A 21,619-nucleotide genomic window follows, 5' to 3' on the forward strand; every position below is an offset into this window, starting at 1 on the left:
TGATTCAACTCCTGGTTGCTCACTTGCAATCCAGCTCTCTCCTGTGGCCTGGGAAAGCAGTAGAGGATGTCCCAAGTGCTTGGGCCCCTGCACTTTCAGATATCCCATGAGGATATCTGAAAGAAGCTTCTGGCTCCTGGCTTCAGATTGGCCCAGCTCCAAATACTGCAGCTATTTGGGGAGAGAACCAGCAGATGGAAGACCTCTAATTCTCTGCCTCTGCCTCTGTAATACTCTTCCTTTCAAATAAATAAACAAATCTTAAAAAAATATATATCTTTTAAAGATTTTCTATTACAAATCCAGGATTTCACTACATTTTAAACTAATTCTAATAAGGGCCTAAAATGACATTTTTTTTTAAAATAAAACTTTCAATTATTTTAAAGGCAGAATGAGAGAAAAGAAGAAAGAGATCTTGCATATGATTTTTCACTGACCGCATGCCCACCATAACTGCAGCTGGGTGAGGCCCATCGAAAGAGTCAGAAAATTCTTCAGGTCTTCCACATGGGTGGCAGAAACTTGGGCCATCAGCTGATACTTTCCAGATATGTTAGCAGAAAACTGGATCAAAAGCAATGCAACTAGGACTCCATCCTGTTCACTCTGATGTTGGGTGTGGATATTCTAAGTTATGGCTTAAACCATTTGATCACAACTGCCACTACAGATCTAAAATAAGTTTTCATTTCATTTAATCAATGATAAGCTATAAAAGAGACAAATACCAAATATTCTGATTTATTTTCTTCTTCCAGATGTAACAACTCATCAGAAATTGGTGTTATTAATTCTATGTTTGATTTTAAATATAAATGCTATTTAGTTTTTTGTGTTTGTTTATGTGTGTATGTGTGTTGTGGATTCTGAAAAGTAAGATTGTTCCCATAATAATTTATAAAAACTGTGGTAGAATTTTGAAAAATTCTGATAATAGTAAGTTCTCTACTGCCACACTGGAAAACATAAATAACATGTAAATTTTCTTCTCTATTAATAAAACCTTCTCTTGAACTCTTCTTGTGAGCTCTTTATAGCAAACCTTCTTGTCAGAGTTATTCGTGTTGTTTCTGGTTTCTCCACACAAACTCTTAAACCCATTTCAATTGGATTTCAGCCCCACCATTCCATCTTCACTGCAAGATTGTCAATGACCTTCATGTTGCTAATGCCTCTCTTTAGATCTGTTTTCAGAGACCACTTGTCTGAGCAACACTCAATAACATTTCTATCTGCAATTACCCTAGTATTTCAAATGCAAGAGACTTACAGCTGAAATTGACACTCATCCTGTCAACCCTTTAACTGTTTTTAGTTCTTCTGCCTGCCTATCTAAATGATTACTCTTTCCTTTTAACTTCTTTGTGTAAAATCTTCTAAGTATACTATTCTCTATTCCCATTACCCCTTCTATAATTCACACCCTCCACTCCTTTTGTTGTGTAATTTCCATATTAACCCCTTGTCCCTTTTCCCTGGTGTAATCTGTGGATTGTTGCCAGGTTAATCATCCTGAGACAAAGCTCCTTGTCTGTTCATGACTCATCCAAAAGCTTTTATGTCACAGGGTAAGGCAGATCCCTTGCACCTTTTCATGATTTTCACATAGGAGCATCCCTCATATAAAATATTTAGAGTGGTTCTTTACCCACCCCCACACTTTCAAAGATTATTTTTCTTATTTCTTAAAGAATACGGTTTTCCAAGTTTTTTTGTTCTTTACATAGATTTTAAGGATTTATTTATTTCAGTTTTTCTCTTTGTATCAGAGGTCTTCAAATTTCTCTTGACTTTTGCTGCCCATTAATTTTTTGATTTCTTTGATTTGTTACCTCAGTTATGTTCTTGGAAGCTTTATACCTTCCAAAATGTTTCTCTCATGATCATTCTCATACACCCTCAGATTTACACCCATTTAAAACTGGCCCTTCCTTACTATTTTAGTGGGGCTAGTGATAAAATGGAAATAAATGCAATTGGTTTAATCTGTCATGCCTATAAATAAGTTCCAATAATTTTCAAATTCCCACATTAACAAATTATTCACTGAAACCATATTGTGTTTTTATTGCTTTGTGCCTTTGCCCATGTCCTTTTTCAAAAATTTGTTTGACAGGTAGAATTATAGACAGTGAGTGAGAGAGACAGAGAGAAAGGTCTTCCTTCCTTTGGTTCATTCCCCAAATGGTTGCTATGGCTGGAGTGTGACAATCTGAAGCCAGGACCCAGGTGCTTTTTCCTGGTCTCCTATGTGGGTGCAGGGGCCCAAGCACTTGGGCCATCCTCCACTGCCCTCCTGGGCCACAGCAGAGAGCTGGACTGGAAGAGGAGCAACCGGCACTAGAACCCTACACCCATATGGGATGCTGACGCTGCAGGTGGAGGATTAACCAAGTGAGCCACAGCACCAGCCCCTACCCATGTCCTTTTAACCTTCTTTCTGTCCTTGTATTAAACACAAAATAGCCTATAAAAGCCTTCCACAAGTTCCTTTCATGATCAACACACGCAAATGATTTTTCTCCCACTCACCACTGCTCCCCAGCAGTTTATTGTGCCCTGAAGTACATACATAGCTGCTGCATCTTTCTGCAAGACTCCTTCTAGGAGAGAAGGAGCTGTCTCTACCCCCACCTGAGACAGTATCTTTTGCACAGTAACAATCATCAGATGTTTAATTAATGAAATAATGAATACATTTTTCTTGCTGCTAACATATTCCTGCTATTTATCACTAAGGTAATTTCTCTTTACATATATGAATCTTTTACTTACTTTATCTTGCAAACTATCAGCAACTATGAGTACACATTATGTGTTTCTCTTTTTCTAGATTGTACACTTTGATATTAATGATTAATCTTAACATAATTTGAGAAAGATGTACACAAAGAATACAAAAGAAATCTGATCTACTTGGGATTTATCTAAAACACCATATACTCCATAACACATGTTGGAGTCAAAGACTACAGAAGACATCACCAAGTCTGGTTTCTACTTCTATTGTCACACAAACACGAAAACAGTGAAAACAACAGACACTTTAATTTTTCTTAAAATCATGAAAAATGAACTATAATACTGCAAGAGTAATGGTAGGTTTCTGAAGCAGATATTTAATTGACACAACTCATCATTCTTTACGTTTAAAGGTCATAAACGTTTCTGTCAAGGAATACTTGCATAGATAGTTCATTTTTTACTTGGAGCACTATTCAAGCACATTGTACCAAATAATTCAAGATATAAGTAAACGAAATAACTAAAATGAGAGTAATCATGCTATTTCACAAGGAGAGTATATTTCTAACATACTTTCAGAGTTTATTAAAATGAAAGTAATGAATTTTACGTTAATTTTATTTTGAGTAATTGGAAACAGTATCCCAATTACTAACTTCTTAGGGGTAAAGATTTTCTTACAGAGTGCAACATACCCCTTATATAAAATTATAACTGAAAAACTCTATATGTATAAAATTAACCCTATAAAATTTAATCAATATAAAACTATGTATGTACTCAAATACTTCCATTATCAATGGGATTCTTCAAACATAATGCTGCTTACTAGTTCACAAAATAGTTGTTGTATTTATGTTTGTTTTTACACTGCTCTGATTTTAAAAATTATTATATTAGGTAAGTGACAAATAATGAATACTCAAGGTCCTACTTATTAAAGGGTTACACCTGCAGTGGAAACACAGGCAAATATAACAAAAAGGAAGTGACAAGAAATGATGACTGATACATCCTCTGAAATGTGCTCCTGCAATTGAGTAGGAAGTGCAAAAGATGAGAAAATGCAATCGATAAAATGAAAAAAAAATATTGTATGGAGCTCAGGAAACAGAATCAGGTTCCCTTGTTCATTAGCTGAAAATGAGCTTAAGAGAAAGCTACCATATTGTTGAAGAAGTTAGCAGTTAAGAATTGCAAGAAATGCAGTTGTTCCAAGTTCTATCACAGGACATATGTATGACACAGTCAGACTGACACACTAGAGCAATCTGCCTGTGAATCTATATGGTTGTACCAAGGAGTGCTAAAGTGTAATTGTGAAAATACTTGATAGATTTTTCAATTGAAATTAAAAGAATACCCATGGAATATAGAATGTGAGAAGAATAGATTTTTTTAATGTTTGAAAGGACTGCAGTCCCTTTACCAGCAGTGCTCTAGAATTTCTTTACAGTAAACACAGAGAAAAACTGGGTGGGGTGCAGCATTAGTTGATTTCATAGAGATTTTACTTACTTAGAGTAACACTGGAATAGCTGATAGAACTTATATGGGGCCTATCTGTTTATCATGTTGAAAATCTGGGAATCCTGAAAAATATGGAACAAAAACATCTGAAAATTCCAAATGACCAAATAAACACTATAAGTAATCAACAAGGAGCAGGAATCAACAGCAGTGATATCGCTATCTAAAATTTCACTAACTTATGAAGTATATGACACATAATGTCCTTTTACCATTAAAGACAATTGGTTTATTAACATTTTTTATAAATTAATGTTCTTTTTTATTCATTGATTTATACTTTATTTGCTTATTCATGAAGTCATGCCTCACATGAATCCAGGCCTAATTAGCTGTTTTTTCAATGTGATATAATGATATGGTTTAGTTTTTTCGTTTTTTCTTCTTACTAAAAAACAGTAGATGATGAAATTAATAGGTATATGAAGGGCCAATTGTTTTATTTACAAGCTGGATATCTATAATAAAGTATGTTCAATTCATGTTTAGCTTGACATTCTCTGATTTAGACACAGGAATAGATAATTACTCCACAGTAACTAATGAACACTCAAGTAACTGAAGCTCCCATCGTTTGCACTTCATCTTCATTCTAACTGCCCTGTTGGTGGCTTTCAACCATCAAGAAAGATAAGAACAATGTGGACATCAACCGAACTTCAGATATAAGCTATTCAGGAGCATCTTCTTGGCTTCTGTTCAATGGAGTCAAGTCTTACAAAGTTTTTGGTTCATGGATTCAGAAAATCATAGGCTATAATGTGCGGTTTAGAAGGAAGCTGTTTAGATATAGATTATGAAACCGTGTGAAATCTGAATAAATGTGTCATATTGAGGAAAGCATCATATTTATAGGTTTTTATCCTGTGTTTACATCAAAGAATATTGCCCATATTGGAAAGAAGGGTTAGACGATGAAAGAAGGGTTAGACAAAAAGGAAGTGAGATACAAACTCACAGCCAGAACAAGTTTATTCAAAGCAATAACCTTGAGAGGCCCAATACCAACATATATACAGGATGATGATGTGACAGAGAGCTTGCATGCTTTCACAGGCTAGGCTGATAGAACATAAGGCAGCTGAGGCATTAGGTATGGCTGAGCTGGCTTGCTTAGGAGTTTATGCAGGCTAAATGAATGAGGCAGGTTTGAATGGTTTGAGAAAGAATCCAAGGGGCTAGAAAGTCCCTTGTGGGGGATGCACTTTCAGACATTTAGGCAAGGAGATAAGACTCAAATGCTTATGTCCTGGCTCCATCATTTGTGACTACTGCTATTTTTTCATACATTTTATTTATATATATGAGCAAGTTTCATGTATTTTCATATATACAGATTTAATACCATGGTGATACTTCCTACCCTATCCTACCTCCCATCCACACTCTCAACCTGCTTCCTCTTTGCTTTTCTAATCTTTATTTTAATTTTTACAATGAAATATTTTCAGTTAATTTTATAAGCATAAGCTTAACCCTTCATTAAGTAAAAAATTCAATAAACAGTAAAAAGAAAAAAACACTCTTCCTCAACAATAGAGATAAGGACTGTAAACAATCACAAAATATTAAAATGTCTATCTTGGTCTTATTCATTACATTTTTTGTACTATATCAGTTACCACAGATCAGGAAAAACATAGTATTTGTCTTTTTGGGACTTGTTATTTCACTAACTATAATGGTTTCCAGTTGCATCTATCTAGTTGCAGAATTTCTTTCCTTTTTTTTTACATCTGAGAAGTATTCTGCAGTATTAGTGCTTGTGTGTGTATATAACTATATAACTATATGTATATATAAATTTGTTCATCTTATATAAAAATGTGTAAAAAAGTAGAAGTAGTCACACATGATGGAGCAAGGACATAAGCATTAGTCTTAGCTCCTTATCTAAATGACTAAAAGCACATATAACTATATATAACTATACATGTAAAATAATATAACTACATAACATTTTTTATTTATTTGACAGGTAGATTTACAGACAATGTGAAGAGAGACAGAGAGAAAGGTCTTCCTTCCATTGGTTCACTCCCCAAATGGCTGCTACAGCCAATACTGCGCTGATCCAAAGCCAGGAGCCAGGTGCTTCTTCCTAGTCTCCCATGTGGGTACAGGGGCCCGAGCACCTGGACCATCTTCCACTGCCCTCCCAGGCCACAGCAGAGAGCTGGACTGGAAAAGGAGCAACTGGGATGAGAACCAGTGCCCATATGAGATGCCAACGCTGCAGGCAGAGGATTACCTAGTGCATCACAATGCCAGCCCAATAACATTTTCTTTATCCAGTCATTGGTTGATGGACTGCTCAGCTGGTTCCATAGCTTAGTGCTTGTGAATTGAGCTGCAATAAACATGGGGGTACATATTAACTCTTTCTAAAAAATATTTATTTATTTGAAAGGCAGAGTTACAGAGAGGCAGAAAGAGAGAGAGAGAGAGAGAGGTCTTCCATCTGATGCTTTACACCCCAGATGGCTGCAATGGCCGGAGCTGTCCCAATCTGAAGCCAGGAGCCAGGAGCTTCTTCTGGGTCTCCCATAAGGGTGGAGGGGCCCAAGGACTTGTGCCATCTTCTATTGCTTTCCCAGGCCCTATCAGAAAGCTGGATCAGAAGTAGAGCAGACTGAACTCAAACCAGCGCCCATATGGGATGCTGGCACCGCAAATTCTGGCTTCACTTGCTATGACACAGCACCAGGCCCACAAATAACTCTTCCATATATCCAAAAGAAATGCAATCTGTCATTAAGTAAGATATGTTTAGGTTCATACATGTCTATTAGCTGAATAATTCCAAGTAAAATTCAGATAGAGCAAAGGTAAGCATTGCTATTTATAATTTTCTAATATTTAATTTATATACATACATACATACACACACAAACATATATATATATATATATGTTTATATAAATGTTACACCAACATTTATCTATGTAGGTGCTCTCTACTTATCAATGCCTTGTCAATATCTTCTCTACCCTCAGGGCATCTCTTTTGGAGTAGAAATATTAATCCCAATGAGGAGGTACTAAAACTATAGTTTGAAAATTAGATTTAAGGGGCCAGTGTCGTGGCTCACTTGGCTAGTCCTCTGCCTGCGGTGCTGGCATCCCATATGGGCACCAGTTCTCGACCTGATTGCTCCTCTTTCCAGTCCAGCTCTTTGCTGTGGCCCAGGAAGGCAGTAGAGGATGGCCCAAGTGCTTGGGCCCTGCACCCGCATGGCAACCAGGAGGAACCACCTGGCTCCTGGCTTTGGATCGGCATAGCTCCTGCCATAGTGGCCAACAGAAGGAAGTGAACCAACAGAAGGAAGACCTTTCTCTCTGTCCCTCTATCACTGTCTAGCTCTGTCAAATAAAAAATAATATTAGATTTAAAGAGAAGACAACCATGCAGAAAAATATGTAGCCATTGCAAAATGCACAGAAGCCTTGAAGAAGGTATTTAACCTAATAGGTTAAATACTTGTTAATTAGGAAGAATCTCTGTCCCTAACAAGAATAGTCAGGATAATTTAGGTGTCAGAACAGTAAAATGACCTCAGAACTCCCAGTGGCTGAGTAACATAAAAGATTCTTCTAGGACAAAAAGCAGTTACATTCAAATAATACTTTCTAACAACATTCTTCCTTGAATGATTTTAATCTACTGAGAATTTAAATAAAATATATGCAGACCCTAATTGTAGTTTTCTCTTGGCTCTAGGGAGACCCTCCCCACATAATGACTTGAAATTTGTGATTTGACCTTAAGACCTCTCCAGGAATCTGGCTGCACATTTGCCATAGCATGAAGAGAGCTCTGAGCTTGCAGTTCAGTGTTGGATTAAGAGGAAAATAGGCCATTGCAGGAAGTGTGACAACTTACCTGACTTAAAAACATACTACCAAGATATAGTGCTCAAATCACCATGGCATTGGCATAAATACACACACACACACACACACACACACACATACACAAACACACACACATTGTCTTTCAATTAAGCAAATACATAAATCTTTTATAAAAATCTCATATCTGTTTGGCTTACATTGAGAAATGTCAATCAGCTATATGCATTTAGGTTATAGTTAGGAAAACTGCTTTAAGAAACTAAGAATAGTTCAGAGGCATTTTACAGAGAGTGTCCTTCTCATACTGATGTTTAAGAATTCAGTGAAAAATCCTTAACAACTTTGATCATATTCTTTATCTTAGTCTTTCTAGGCTGAAGAGAGAATCATTGACATAGAAAATTTGAGCATAGCTTAAGAAATGATGTTGTAATATTTAAAAGTTAAGAGATAGGAAACACAGAATGAAAAAAAATGAGAAAATCTGACTGACATCTAAGCCCAGAAGAATGTTGGAGACACATTATTTGAAAATATAACTGTGGTTTTCCAAATCCCCCAGTGCAAGAAACAATGTTTCCAAAGTATGGGTGTGCTAAGCACAATAAGTGACAAGAAATCTACACCTACAGATCAAAGCATAACTTCTTAATAGAAAATAGTCAAATAAAGTTATAAAACATCCATAGGAAAAAGATGATTGAAGAATGAATAACTCGACTTACAGAAAACATTTCAGTATGTGAAACCAGAGGCAATTGAGTAACATCTTTGAAGTACTGAATACAGTCACTATAATCCTACACCTATCTGGACAAATTAGCTTTCAGGATTGACAAAAAAATGAAAACATTCACATGGACATAAACGAAGAGTTGAATTAAGAGATCTTCATTAAATGTGAGGTAAACCATGTCCCTCAAGAGGAAAGGATGTAATTTCAAAAGAGTTAGATGCAAAAAAGAATAGTGAGAAATACAATGTGAATTACACATGTTTATCTCATCATCTATTTAAGATAATAAACATGATGTCTAATGTGTGGAGCTGAAACAAGAAAGAACTCCAGTTCTGAGTAAAAACAGCTGTAAGTCAGGAGAGAAGCGATTATAGTTTCATTATAAAACTCCCTACAATCTTGAAGAAAGAGGTAAAAACTTAAACTTATAATTTATTAAGAAAAAAAGTCTGAGTAATGTGTAAAGATAATGTCTAGGATAATAAAAATTGTATGCACAAATCTCCAAAAGGGGGGATGAAAACTCCATAAAATAAAATTCTGAATTACTAAGGTGGAAATAAACATAGATGTGTTAATGATAACAATAAACATAGCTAAATAAGTTCTCTGAAAATTACCAGAATTTGTGCTGCCATTGCAGTGGAGTAGGTAAAGTTGTCACTGTGACAACAGCACCCTATATGGGCAGTGTTTCACGTCGTGGATGCTCCACTTCCAAGCCAGCTCCATGTTAGTGACCTGGGAAAAGCAGCAGAGGATGACCTGAGTACTGGGGGCCCTACCATACAAGTGAGAGACCTGGATGAAGCTCTTGGCTCTGGGTTTGAACTGACTCAATTTCAGCTGTCGTGGCTATTTGGGAAGAAGTGAGCCAACAGATGGAAGATCTCTCTCACTCTTGCTCTCCCTCTCCGTCTCCCTCTCTCTTTGTTGTTCAGTAATTATGGCTTTCAAATATATCAATAAATATTTTTAAAAAATTATCAGGAAGGGTATGATCAACAAACTCAGCTTATTTGCAGTTTTTAAGAGAAACACCAAAATAGGGTGGCGCCGAGGCTCACTAGGCTAATCCTCCGCCTGCGGCGCCGGCACACCGGGTTCTAGTCCCGGTCGGGGCACTGGATTCTGTCCCGGTTGCCCCTCTTCCAGGCCAGCTCTCTGCTGTGGCCAGGGAGTGTAGTGGAGGATGGCCCAAGTCCTTGGGCCCTGCTCCCCATGGGAGACCAGGAGAAGCACCTGGCTCCTGCCATTGGATCAGCGTGGTGCGCCGGCTGCAGTGCGCCGACCGCGGCGGCCATTGGAGGGTGAACCAACGGCAAAGGAAGACCTTTCTCTCTGTATCTCTCTCTCACTGTCCACTCTGCCTGTCCAAAAAAAAAAAAAAAGAAAAAAAAAAAAAAGAAACACCAAAATATAAAACAAAAGCCAAGGTTATGAAAATGTTAAAGTAAAAGATGGGACACATTATTTCAGCAAAACACTAAAAAAAAAAAAGAAACAATCACTGAATCTGACAAAACAGACCTTAAGCAATAAAAAATATTTTTAGTGAAAAATTATCAATTAATGAAAATATGCTAATCTGAGCCTTATGTACCAAATCACCTGAAGATATATAAATCAAAAAGTATAACTGAAAAAGTAAATAAAGCTAAAATCATAGCAAGGCTCTCTACTGTTAAGCAGTTAAAGATAAAAACTCACAATGAAATTAAAAAATCAAATAAACAAATTCAAATATACCTACATGTAAAATATAGAGCACTTGTACAATTCAATAACATTCTCACTCTGCTGCACCATTCCTCAAATCTGCAAAAGTCTGTGAAAATCTATGTGCTACTGCTACACCTTGAAGTAGTCTTCAACAATATCAAGACACCCTGTGATTTTGCCCATGTTGTAATTAGGTAAAAAAAATACGTTTTAGAGCTATTAAATATTGCAAAATAGCATGGATCAAAATAACACATGGTACCTCAATTAAGCTTTTATAAAATAGAGTAAAATCACAATACTTGTTGATTGAAAATAAATCATTAATATGTTTTTAAGATATAAAATAGATAAATATGGTAGAACTTGAAGGTATGTGGCCCTAAGCAGAAGGAGGATGATAGAAACTGATGATGCTGTGTTAGCCATCCTCTGAAACTTTACCTATCATTTCTGGGCATGTATTCCATTGATATGTTAAAAGCAATTTTTGATGTGAACAGATTTTCAAATTGATAATGGGAGTTTATTTTGCTTTTTTACTAGAAGCAAATAAATTCTGAAATTCTCTAATATTTAATAAGTTTCAGCAGATTCACATCAATTCACTTTGATAACTTGCAAGCTTCAGTTAATCGTGGATAACTGACTAGAATTGCAAAACCATAGAGTAAAATTTCTAGGCTGAGTTGATTAGTTTATAGAACAATAAAATGTAACATGAACTAAAACTGCAAATATCAGATGACAGACATAATTTTTTATCCTACCTAGCATCTACATTCCAGAACATTCTCCGCCTTTTCCAGAATGTGTATTAATAGCATAAGGCACTCCAAACAGAAGAGTGAGGGTTTTAAACATCTTCTTTGATTAAGATCATTCTCAGTTTTCACCCAGGTGCCTGCCTCCTTTTGCTAATTATCTCTGGGTGGATACTGGTTTTCGTTGGATACTGGATTCTTCATACCTATAAAGTCATATATGCTTGTATGATTTTTTAAGACACTAAATTGAAAATTGGTATTTAAGTTTTCAATAAATTAGATTTAAATACTTGTATTTTTTAAGTTATTTTATTAAGTAGTAATAATTTTTTTCAATTTATGTACTTAAAATTTTTTTAGTATTTTGTAAATGAAATTTTAGTGATGTTCTTCAAAAATACTCCCTTTATCTACTTGGAACTCTATGACTTTTCCAGGTAAATTTCCCAGTGCTTTTCACAGCAATCAAAATATAATGTGTAGCATTACACTTGAATCATTTTGTATTTTAGTTGGTGATTGAGTTTATTCTGTGTACTGCATCAATAACTTGTCCTATGCCATTTCTAGCACAGGGAACCTGGCTCCATTCTGGCTTGTGCTTTCCTTTTAAAGTTATCAACTACTCATTTATTCTGAAAGTTGTCCCAGCAACTTTCCCATTCATCACTTTTCAGAAGCCACTAGGCCTTATTGTCATAATGCTCATCTCCAGATAATATATATTATATTACATATTATAGACATATTACATATATAGTATGTATGTTTTCATGATTCTCATGGAATTAAAATATTTTCTTGGATTTTTAAAGTTTTTCAATTACAATTCTCTCTACTAGTATTTTCTCACTCAAACACTGATCCTATAATACAACTCTGTTGTTCAGGGGATTTTACATTGCTGGCCATGTGCGACAGATTTCTATTTTTTTTTCATTGCTCTCAACTTTGTATATCATCAATATCCATGTGGAAGACAATTTTAGCATACAAACATGTTCTTTTTTTTTTGACATTCACAGTGTAATGTCATGAAGCCACTCAAAATTGTTCTTTTAGCTATCAAAAATGTTAGGACATTATACACACATCACTGAGGATACTTTTTTAAAACAGTTTCTTGTTAGGGACTCAAAATTCATTCACATTAAAATTTCTATGCATTAGATTGAGACAGAATTGTATAAGCTTTATGATACTGAATTAAACTGAATAAGATTTTCTTATGTTAAATGCCTGAAAATTTTCTATATTTTAAAATATAATTTTGGAACTATTTTTATCTCTATTACATCTTGTGATGTTATTTCTGCATCTTCCAAATTTCCCATTGGTACACCCAACAGTAAAAAAAAACAATGTATATGGAAATGTACACATTTTTCTATTTTTAATGCTATATTTAAGTTTATTATAACCATCATAAAATCAGTAACCTAATTTATGCCAATTCCAGCACAGGAAACTTCAGGATAACTTGGTTTTCTTGATCATTGTTTGACTATCAATTTTCTAATTTTCTGGAACTTCTCCAAACAAATTTTAGTTCACAGTATCTGAGCACAATCTTGGGCCAAGCCCATCACTTGCATTAGCAGGGGATTATTTTAGACTTTATGGACTTTTATGGAACTTGATATTAAGTTTTATTTTAGAAATTTAGTTTAATTTTTTGTTTCATATTTGAATAAATAGAGCTCACTTTTTTCATTAACAATCTATTGTAGATAAAACCCAGCTCTATGAACTGGTGGCCATGATGATTTAAATTTTCATTGTGAGATCATCACCCCAACATTCTATGGGTGTCCTGGAAACCTTCATGTACATAGTGTCTTTGAGCTATCCTAGTGAAGGTTGATCATTCTCTCTTCTCAAGGTAATACACAGATTTATATGTAAAAATAATATGTGTAAATATATATGTGCATTTCTGGATTTTTTATAGAACTCTGAGCAATCATTTATTAAATTTTGTTGATTATTCAAGTTTTCCACTGTGGTTCTAGATACTGTGCACATCCTGGCAATTATATGAGGAAGTGGCTGGATCATGAAATGATTTTTGGCCCTAAAATTTTATATATATATATATATATATTTTCTTTATTTAATTTTAGAAATTAGTAGACAAGGGGACAACAGAGGGACAGGGAGAGTGAGTTACAATCTGGTACTTCACTCCCCAATTCCATATTGATCAGGAACTGGATTATTAGGGAACTCTGAGCTATCATTCCTTGATGATAAAAAATATATATAAGTATATTAATAATTTATACATTAGTATATGTTTGTGCATATATAAATTTTGAAGGTATAGTTCTAGATACAAATATCTGCTTGATTAGTTATGCCTGATCTTTATTTCTATTCCTTAATTTTTTTTCTTATTTTCTCTTTTTAATGTAGAAGTAATGGACTTTTTTTTTTTGACAGGCAGAGTGGACAGTGAGAGAGAGAGACAGAGAGAAAGGTCTTCCTTTTTGCCGTTGGTTCACCCTCCAGTGGCCACCGTGGCCAGCACATTGCACTGATCCGAAGGCAGGAGCCAGGTGCTTCTCCTGGTCTCCCATAGGGTGCAGGGCCCAAGCACTTGGGCCATCCTCCACTGCACTCCCAGGCCACAGCAGAGAGCTGGCCTGGAAGAGGGGCAACCGGGACAGAATCCGGCGCCCCAACCGGGACTAGAACCCGGTGTGCCGACGCCGCAAGGCGGAGGATTAGCCTATTGAGCCATGGCGCTGCCCTTAATGTAGAAGTAATGGACTATTTATCACAAAAATCACTTACATGTGCTTGTCACATTATTTTTGTTATCAAGTAATTGAATTCCATACACAGTAATGAAAATATAATTTCTATTGTAACTAGTACACCTCATTTCAAATTTTGTTTTGGATTTCAGTTTATTCTTTTTTCTTTTTTCTTTGAAAGACAGAGTTACAGAGAAAGAGGGACAAAGATCAAGATCTTCCAACTGCTGGTTGACTGCTCAAATGGCCACAATAGCTGGAGCTGGGGTAGGCCAAAGCCAGGAGCCCGGTGCATCTTCGGGGTCCCCCACATGGCTGGCAAGGGCACAACTACTTGGGACATATTTCAACTGCTTTACCAGGCTATTAGTAGGGAGCTGGATTGGAACCACAGCAGCTGGGCCATGACCCAGCACCCCGTATGGGATGCCGGGTGTCACAGGAGGCAGCTTAACCCACTACGACACAATGCCATCCCCTCTTTGGATTTATTCTTATCACCCCTGTATATGATCAGTAACTTAATGAAAGGTCATCTTATGCCTAAAGCTATCAGTGTGTTGGCCTGACTTTTATGTTGGAAGGTCTTCAACATACTCAAAACTGTGATACTTTTGTTGGCCACCTTTATGTATGCAGTTCCATCAAAAGCACTTTTGGACCATAATATAACTTTCCCTTCCCATATGATATAGTTTTAAGTTTTGTGGGATATGAATGTAAATAAACTTTTGATAATGGATATTTTTAAATATCTTTAGAACTGAATAGCTTTCATTTAAGGTTTTTCTGGGAAAGGGCTTGATATTTTCTTTACTTATCATTTTTGATCTTCTCTTTCACTTATCATATTTAATGCACACTTAATACACATTGGTTCACACAATTTTCTGTATATCTTTGTCACGCTGTTGTTTTCCCTATATTACTGCTTACTGCTACTTATGGTAATCAGAATATGTTATATACTGACATATGCAGTTGTTTTAATTTTTTATTCTATATACACATAAAATCATGTATACAGTTATACATAATGATGTTGTAGTGCAAGCCAATCCTAGTACAAAAAACCATAGTCCATCATGGTTAACTTTTTCACTGTGGTTTCATCAATTTATGAAAATTAAGTTTTCAACTTTCGCCGGCGCCGCGGCTCACTAGGCTAATCCTCCGCCTAGCGGCGCCGGCACACCGGGTTCTAGTCCCGGTCGGGGCGCCGGATTCTGTCCCGGTTGCCCCTCTTCCAGGCCAGCCCTCTGCTGTGGCCAGGGAGTGCAGTGGAGGATGGCCCAGGTGCTTGGGCCCTGCACCCCATGGGAGACCAGGAAAAGCACCTGGCTCCTGGCTCCTGCCATCGGATCGGCGCGGTGTGCCGGCCGCAGCGCGCCGGCCGCGGCAGCCATTGGAGGGTGAACCAACGGCAAAAGGAAGACCTTTCTCTCTGTCTCTCTCTCTCACTGTCCACTCTGCCTGTCAAAAAAAAAAAAAAAAAAAAAGTTTTCAACTTTCCTTGATTTACTATTTTGACTTTAAAAGTTTTCTGATAGTAAAATAATGTACTGGACTATTGTGCACCAAATTCCTTTATGTCTGTTGATCATTGTATTATTTATACTCTTCCTTCTACTAATTATTAAAATTTATGTTCTAAAACATATATTATTTTAGTTAATTATGACTTTTAATTCAACTGTATGACCTATTTATGTTATCAATCTCCGATTGGGCAGCGCCATGGCTCACTTGGCTAATCCTCCACCTGTGGCACCAGCACACCAGGTCCTAGTCCCAGTCAGGGTGCCGGATTCTGTCCCGGTTGCTCCTCTTCCAGTCCAGCTCTCTGCTGTGGCCTGGGAGTGCAGCGGAGGATCGCCCAGGTCCTTGGGCCCTGCACCCATGTGGGAGACCAGGAGGAAGCACCTGGCTCCTGGCTTCGGATCGGCCCAGTGCACCGGCTGCAGCGCACCAGCCTTAGCGGCCATTTGGTGGGTGAACCAACGGAAAAGGAAGACCTTTATCTCTGTCTCTCTCTCTCACTAACTCTGCCTGTCAAAAAAAATCTCCTATTATAAGTTAATCCTACTACTATTAAATTTAAGCCTTCTTGGGTGGCTTTTTTTGTGATATCAACTTAATGGAAACTATATAAAATCTCTTTGTAACTCTTTTATGCCCCTAAACTCTCAGAGCTATGTTTTTTCTAAGATTTATTTATTTATTTGAAAGGCAGAGTTTCAGAGAGGCAGAGGCAGAGAGAGAGAGAGAGAGTGAGAGAGAGAGAGAGGTCTTCCATTTGCTGGTTCACACCCCAGATGGCTGAAATATCCAGAGCTGCACGTATCCAAAGCCAGGAGCCTGAGCTGTTTTCATGTCTCCCATGGGAGTTTAGGGGTGCAAGGACTTGGGCCATCTTCTGCTTTCCCAGGCCAGAGCAGAGAGATGGATAGGACTTGGAGCAGCTGGGATAGGATGGGACATAAACTGGTGCCCATATTGGATGCTGCCATAGGAGATGGCAGTTTTACCTGTTATGCTACATTGCCAGTCCGTCTCAGAGCTATCTTGACCCATTCAGTCATTCTCAATTCTCAGTTTTTATGCTATTTGAGCTTAACTGGAATTCTAGAGGACTATACAGTTCACTTTAATTTTGAATTTCCAGATTGTAACTATAGATACAAGTTTCTTTTTCTCAAGTTTTTTTGGTAATTACCAAGATCTTTGCTTTGATCTCATTATTTTTCATTTATTTTCCATTCTAATTGCAAGTTAACATACTTTTTTCAAAAAATGCCCTTATATATGTTTATCATTTTATTATTTATTTTTGTCTTCTTAAAAATGATCTATTTATTCATTTATTTGAAAGTCAGAGTAGCACAGCATGTGCACATGTGAGAGAGAAAGAGAGAGAGAGAGAGAGAGAGAGAGAGAGAGAGAGAGAGAGAGAAATCTTCCATCAGCTGGCTTATTTCCCAAATGGCTGCAATGGCTGAGGCTGGGCCATACCGAAGCCAGGGATCAGGAGCTTCCTGGAGATCTCCCATGAGAGCAGCAGGGGCATGAACATTTATGCCACACTCCACTGTTGTTGCAGGCACATTAGCAGGCAGCTGGATTGGAAGAAGACTGGATGGGATTCTCCTCAGTGCCTGTATGGGATGCTAGTACTGAAGGTGGTGGTTTAGCCCACTACAGTACAATGGTGGTCCCTGTCCTTGTCATTTAATTATTGCTCCTTAAGGTAACAGTTCTACTCATAGTAATCACAATTTAATATATACCCTAGTATGATAAAAATGTAATCTTTACTTTATACTTATATATATGAATATTGCCTGATTATGTCATCAAATAGTAGTGTATACCAGTGTTAGCATTGTGACAGGTGGTCATGTTTGTTGGATTTTCATTATGCTGTCAATTCATGAATTTTTTTTTAAGAAAAGCAAGAAATTTTTATCTATGAAACTTATTGGATCATTTAGTGCTCTTACATTAATTTCTTATATCTTTTTAGTATTGTTATGGGACTGTGTTTCCCCTTGATGTTGAACTTTTCAATAGTATATTTCTAAGTGCTGGTGTTGTTCAACTAATATCATTTTTTTACAGCCAGAGTGGACAGTGAGAGAGAGAAGGAGACAGAGAGAAAGGTCTTCCTTTTCCATTGGTTCACCCCCCAATGGCTGCTGCAGCCGGCGCACTGCAGCTGGAGCAATGCTCTGATCCAAAGCCAGGAGCCAGGTGCTTCTCCACTGCACTCCCGGGCCAAAGCAGAGAGCTGGACAGGAAGAGGACTGTGCCAGTGCCGCAGGCGGAGGATTAGCCTATTGAGCTGTGGGGCTGGCCACATAATTTCATCATTACATTTATGTCCTTTTTTCTTTTCACTTTGAATTCAATGCTGTTACCTATATATAATTTTAGTTTCTTATAGTATCTTGGTCCTAGCATCATGAGTCTGTATATTTTGATTTTTGTTTCATTATAAGTTTAGCAGCACAAGCTATCTTGGAATCTTTCCTGTAAACAATATCTGGACAGTCTAATAGTAATATATTTTTTCAAGCTATTGAATCATACACTTTCTGCAAACTTGGAATTTTTAGGGCACCCCAAATTTATCACTAGTTTTGAAATTTTGTTTTATTCTAAGTGAAGGAGATCTTCCATGAACATTCTTCTCTTCTTTTTTTACCAGGCAGAGTTAGACAGTGAAACACACACACACACACACACACACACACACACACAGAGAGAGAGAGAGAGAGAGAGAGAGTTACAGACTGTGAGAAAGAGAGACAGAGAGAAAGGTCTTCCTTCCATTGGTTCACCACCTAAATGGCTGCTACAGCTGGCACACTGCACCGATCCAAAGCCAGGATCCAGGTGCTTCCTCCTGATCTCCCATGCGGGTGCAGGGCCCAAGCACTTGGGCCACCCTCCACTGCCTTCCCAGGCCACAGCAGAGAGCTGGACTGGAAGAGGAGCAACCAGGACAGAATCCGGTGCCCCAACTAGGACTAGAACCCAGATTGCCAGCACCACAGGCAGAGGATTAGCCTAATGAGGTGCGGTGCCGGGCATTCTTATTCATTTTTAACTTTTATTTAATAAATATAAATTTCCAAAGTACAACTTTTGGATTATAGCGGCTTCCCCCCCCATAACCGCCCTCTCACCTTCAACCATCCCATCTCCCACTCCCTCTCCCATCCAATTCACATCAAGATTCATTTCCAATTACCTTTATATACAGAAGATCAATTTAGTATATACTAAGTAACGATTTCAAAAGTTTGCACCCACACTGACAAAGTATAAAGTACTGTTTGAGTACTAGTTATGCCACTAATTCTCATAGTACCACACATTAAGGAGAGGGATCCTACATGGGGAGTAAGTGCACAGTGACTCCTGTTTTTGGTTTAACAATTGACACTTTTATTTATGGTGTCAGTAATCACCCAAGGCTCTTGCAATGAGTTGGCAGGGGTAGGTATGGAAGCCTCTTGAATTCACCAACTCCAATCTTAATTAGACAAGGCCATAGTCAAAGTAGAAGTTCTATCCTCCCTTCAGAAAAAGATACCTCCTTCTTTGATGGCCCATTCTTTCTGCTGGGATCTCACTCGAAGAGATATTTCACTTTAGGTCACTTTTTTACTTTTTGCCAGAGTGTCTTGGCTTTCCATGCCTGAAATATTCTCATGGGCTTTTTAGCCAGATCCAAATGCCTTAAGGGCTGATTCTGAGGCCAGAGTGCTGTTTAAGACATCCACCATTCTATGAGTCTGCTGTGTATCTGGCTTCCCATGTTGGATTGTTCTCTCATTTTTAATTCTATCAGTTAGTATTAACAGACACCAGTCTTGTCTATGTGATCCCTTTGAATCTTAATCCTATCATTATGATCAATTATAACTGAAAGGGATCATTTTGACTAGTGAGATGGTGTTGGTACATGCCACCTTGATGGGATTGTATTGGAATTCCCTGGCACATTTCTAACTCTACCATTAGGGGTAAGTCTGATTGAGCATGCCCCAAACTGTACATCTCCTCCCTCTCTTATTCCCAATCTTATATTTAACAGGGATCACTTTTCAGTTACATTTAAACACCTAAGAATAATTGTTAATTATAGAGTTCAACCAATGGTATTAAGTAGAACAAAAAAAAATACTAAAAGAAATAAAGTAGTAATTTGTTCTTCGAAAGTCAGGACCAGGGCTGACCAAGTCATTGTTTCTCATGGTGCCCATTTCACTTCTACAGGTTTCCTTTTAGGTGCTCAATTAGTTGTCACCAATCAGGGAGAACATATGATATTTGTCCCTTTGGGACTGGCTTAATTCACTCTGCATGATGTTTTCCATATTCCTCCATTTTGTTGCAAATGACCGGATTTCATGTTTTTACTGCTGTATAATATTTAATAGAGTACGTATCCTATAATTTCTTTCTCCAGGATTCTGTTGATGGGCATTTAGGTTGATTCCATGTCTTAGCTATTGTGAATTGAGCTACAATAACCATTGAGGTGCAGATAGCTCTTTTATTTGCCAATTTAATTTCCTTTGGGTAAATTCCAAGGAGTGGGATGGCTGGGTTGTATGGTAGGGTTATATTCAGGTTTCTGAGGAATCTCCAAACTGACTTGCATAGTGGATTTACCAGTTTGAGTTCCCACCAGCAGTGGGTTAGTGTCCCTTTTTCCCCACATCCTCACCAGCATCTGTTGTTGGTAGATTTCTCTATGTGAGCCATTCTCACTGGGGTGAGGTGAAACTGCATTGTGGTTTTGATTTGCATTTCTCTGATTGCTAGTGATCCTGAACATTTTTTCATGTGTCTGTTGGCCATTTGGATTTCCTCTTTTGAAAAATGTCTATTGAGGTCCTTGGCCCTTCTCTTAAATGGGTTGTTTGTTTTGTTTTTGTGGAGTTTCTTGATCTCTTTGTAGATTCTGGTGATTAACCCTTTATCTGTTGCATAGTTTTCAAATATTTTTCCCATTCTGTTGGTTGCCTCTTGACTTTCCTGACTGATTCTTTTGCAGTACAGAAACTTCTCAGTTTGATGTAATCCCAATTGTTAATTTTGGCTTTGATTGCCTGTTCCTCTGGGTTCTGTTTTGAGATGTCTTTGCCTGTGCCTATATCTTGTAGGCTTTCTCCAATGTTCTCTAATAATTTTATGGTGTCGGTTTTTAGATTTAGATCTTTAATCCATGTTGAGTGGATTTTTGTGTAAGGTGTAAGGTAGGGGTGTTGCTTCATGCTTCTGCATGTGGAGATTCAGTTTTCCCAGCACCATTTGTTGAATAGACTGTGCTTGCTCCAGGAATTGGTTTTAGATCTTTGATCAAATATAAGTTGGCTGTAGATGTTTGGATTGATTTGGTGTTTCTATTCTGCTCCATTGGTCTATCCTATTTCTGTACCAGTACCATGCTGTTTTGATTATACCTGCCCTGTAGTATGTCCTGAAATTTGGTATTGTGATGCCTCCAGCTTTGTTTTTGTTTTACAAGATTGATTTAGCTGTTGGAGGTCTCCTATGCCTCCACTGAAATTCAGCATCATTTTTTCAAGATCTGAGAAGAACGTCTTTGGTCTTTTGATTGGTATCACTTTGAATCTATAGATTACTTTTGGGAGAATGGACATTTTGATGATATAGATTCTTCAAATCCATGGGCCTGGAAGATTTTTCCATTTTTTGATATCCTCTTCTATTTCTTTCTTTTTTTTAAGATTTTGTAATTCTCATCATAGAGATCTTTGACGTCCTTGGTTAAGTTTTTTCCGAAGTATTTGATTGTTTTGTAGTTATTGTGAATGAGATTGATCTGAGCAGTCCTTTCTCAGCCATGGCATTGCCTGTTTATACAAAGGCTTTTGATTTTTGTGCATTGATTTTATATCCTGCTACTTTGCCAAACTCTTCTATGAGTTCCAATAGTCTCTTAGTAGAGATCTTTGGATCCCC

The sequence above is a fragment of the Oryctolagus cuniculus genome, chromosome 19 (assembly GCF_051225735.1).
Source record: "Oryctolagus cuniculus isolate XC-2025 breed Fujian yellow rabbit chromosome 19, ASM5122573v1, whole genome shotgun sequence".
Taxonomy (NCBI): Eukaryota; Metazoa; Chordata; class Mammalia; order Lagomorpha; family Leporidae; genus Oryctolagus; species Oryctolagus cuniculus.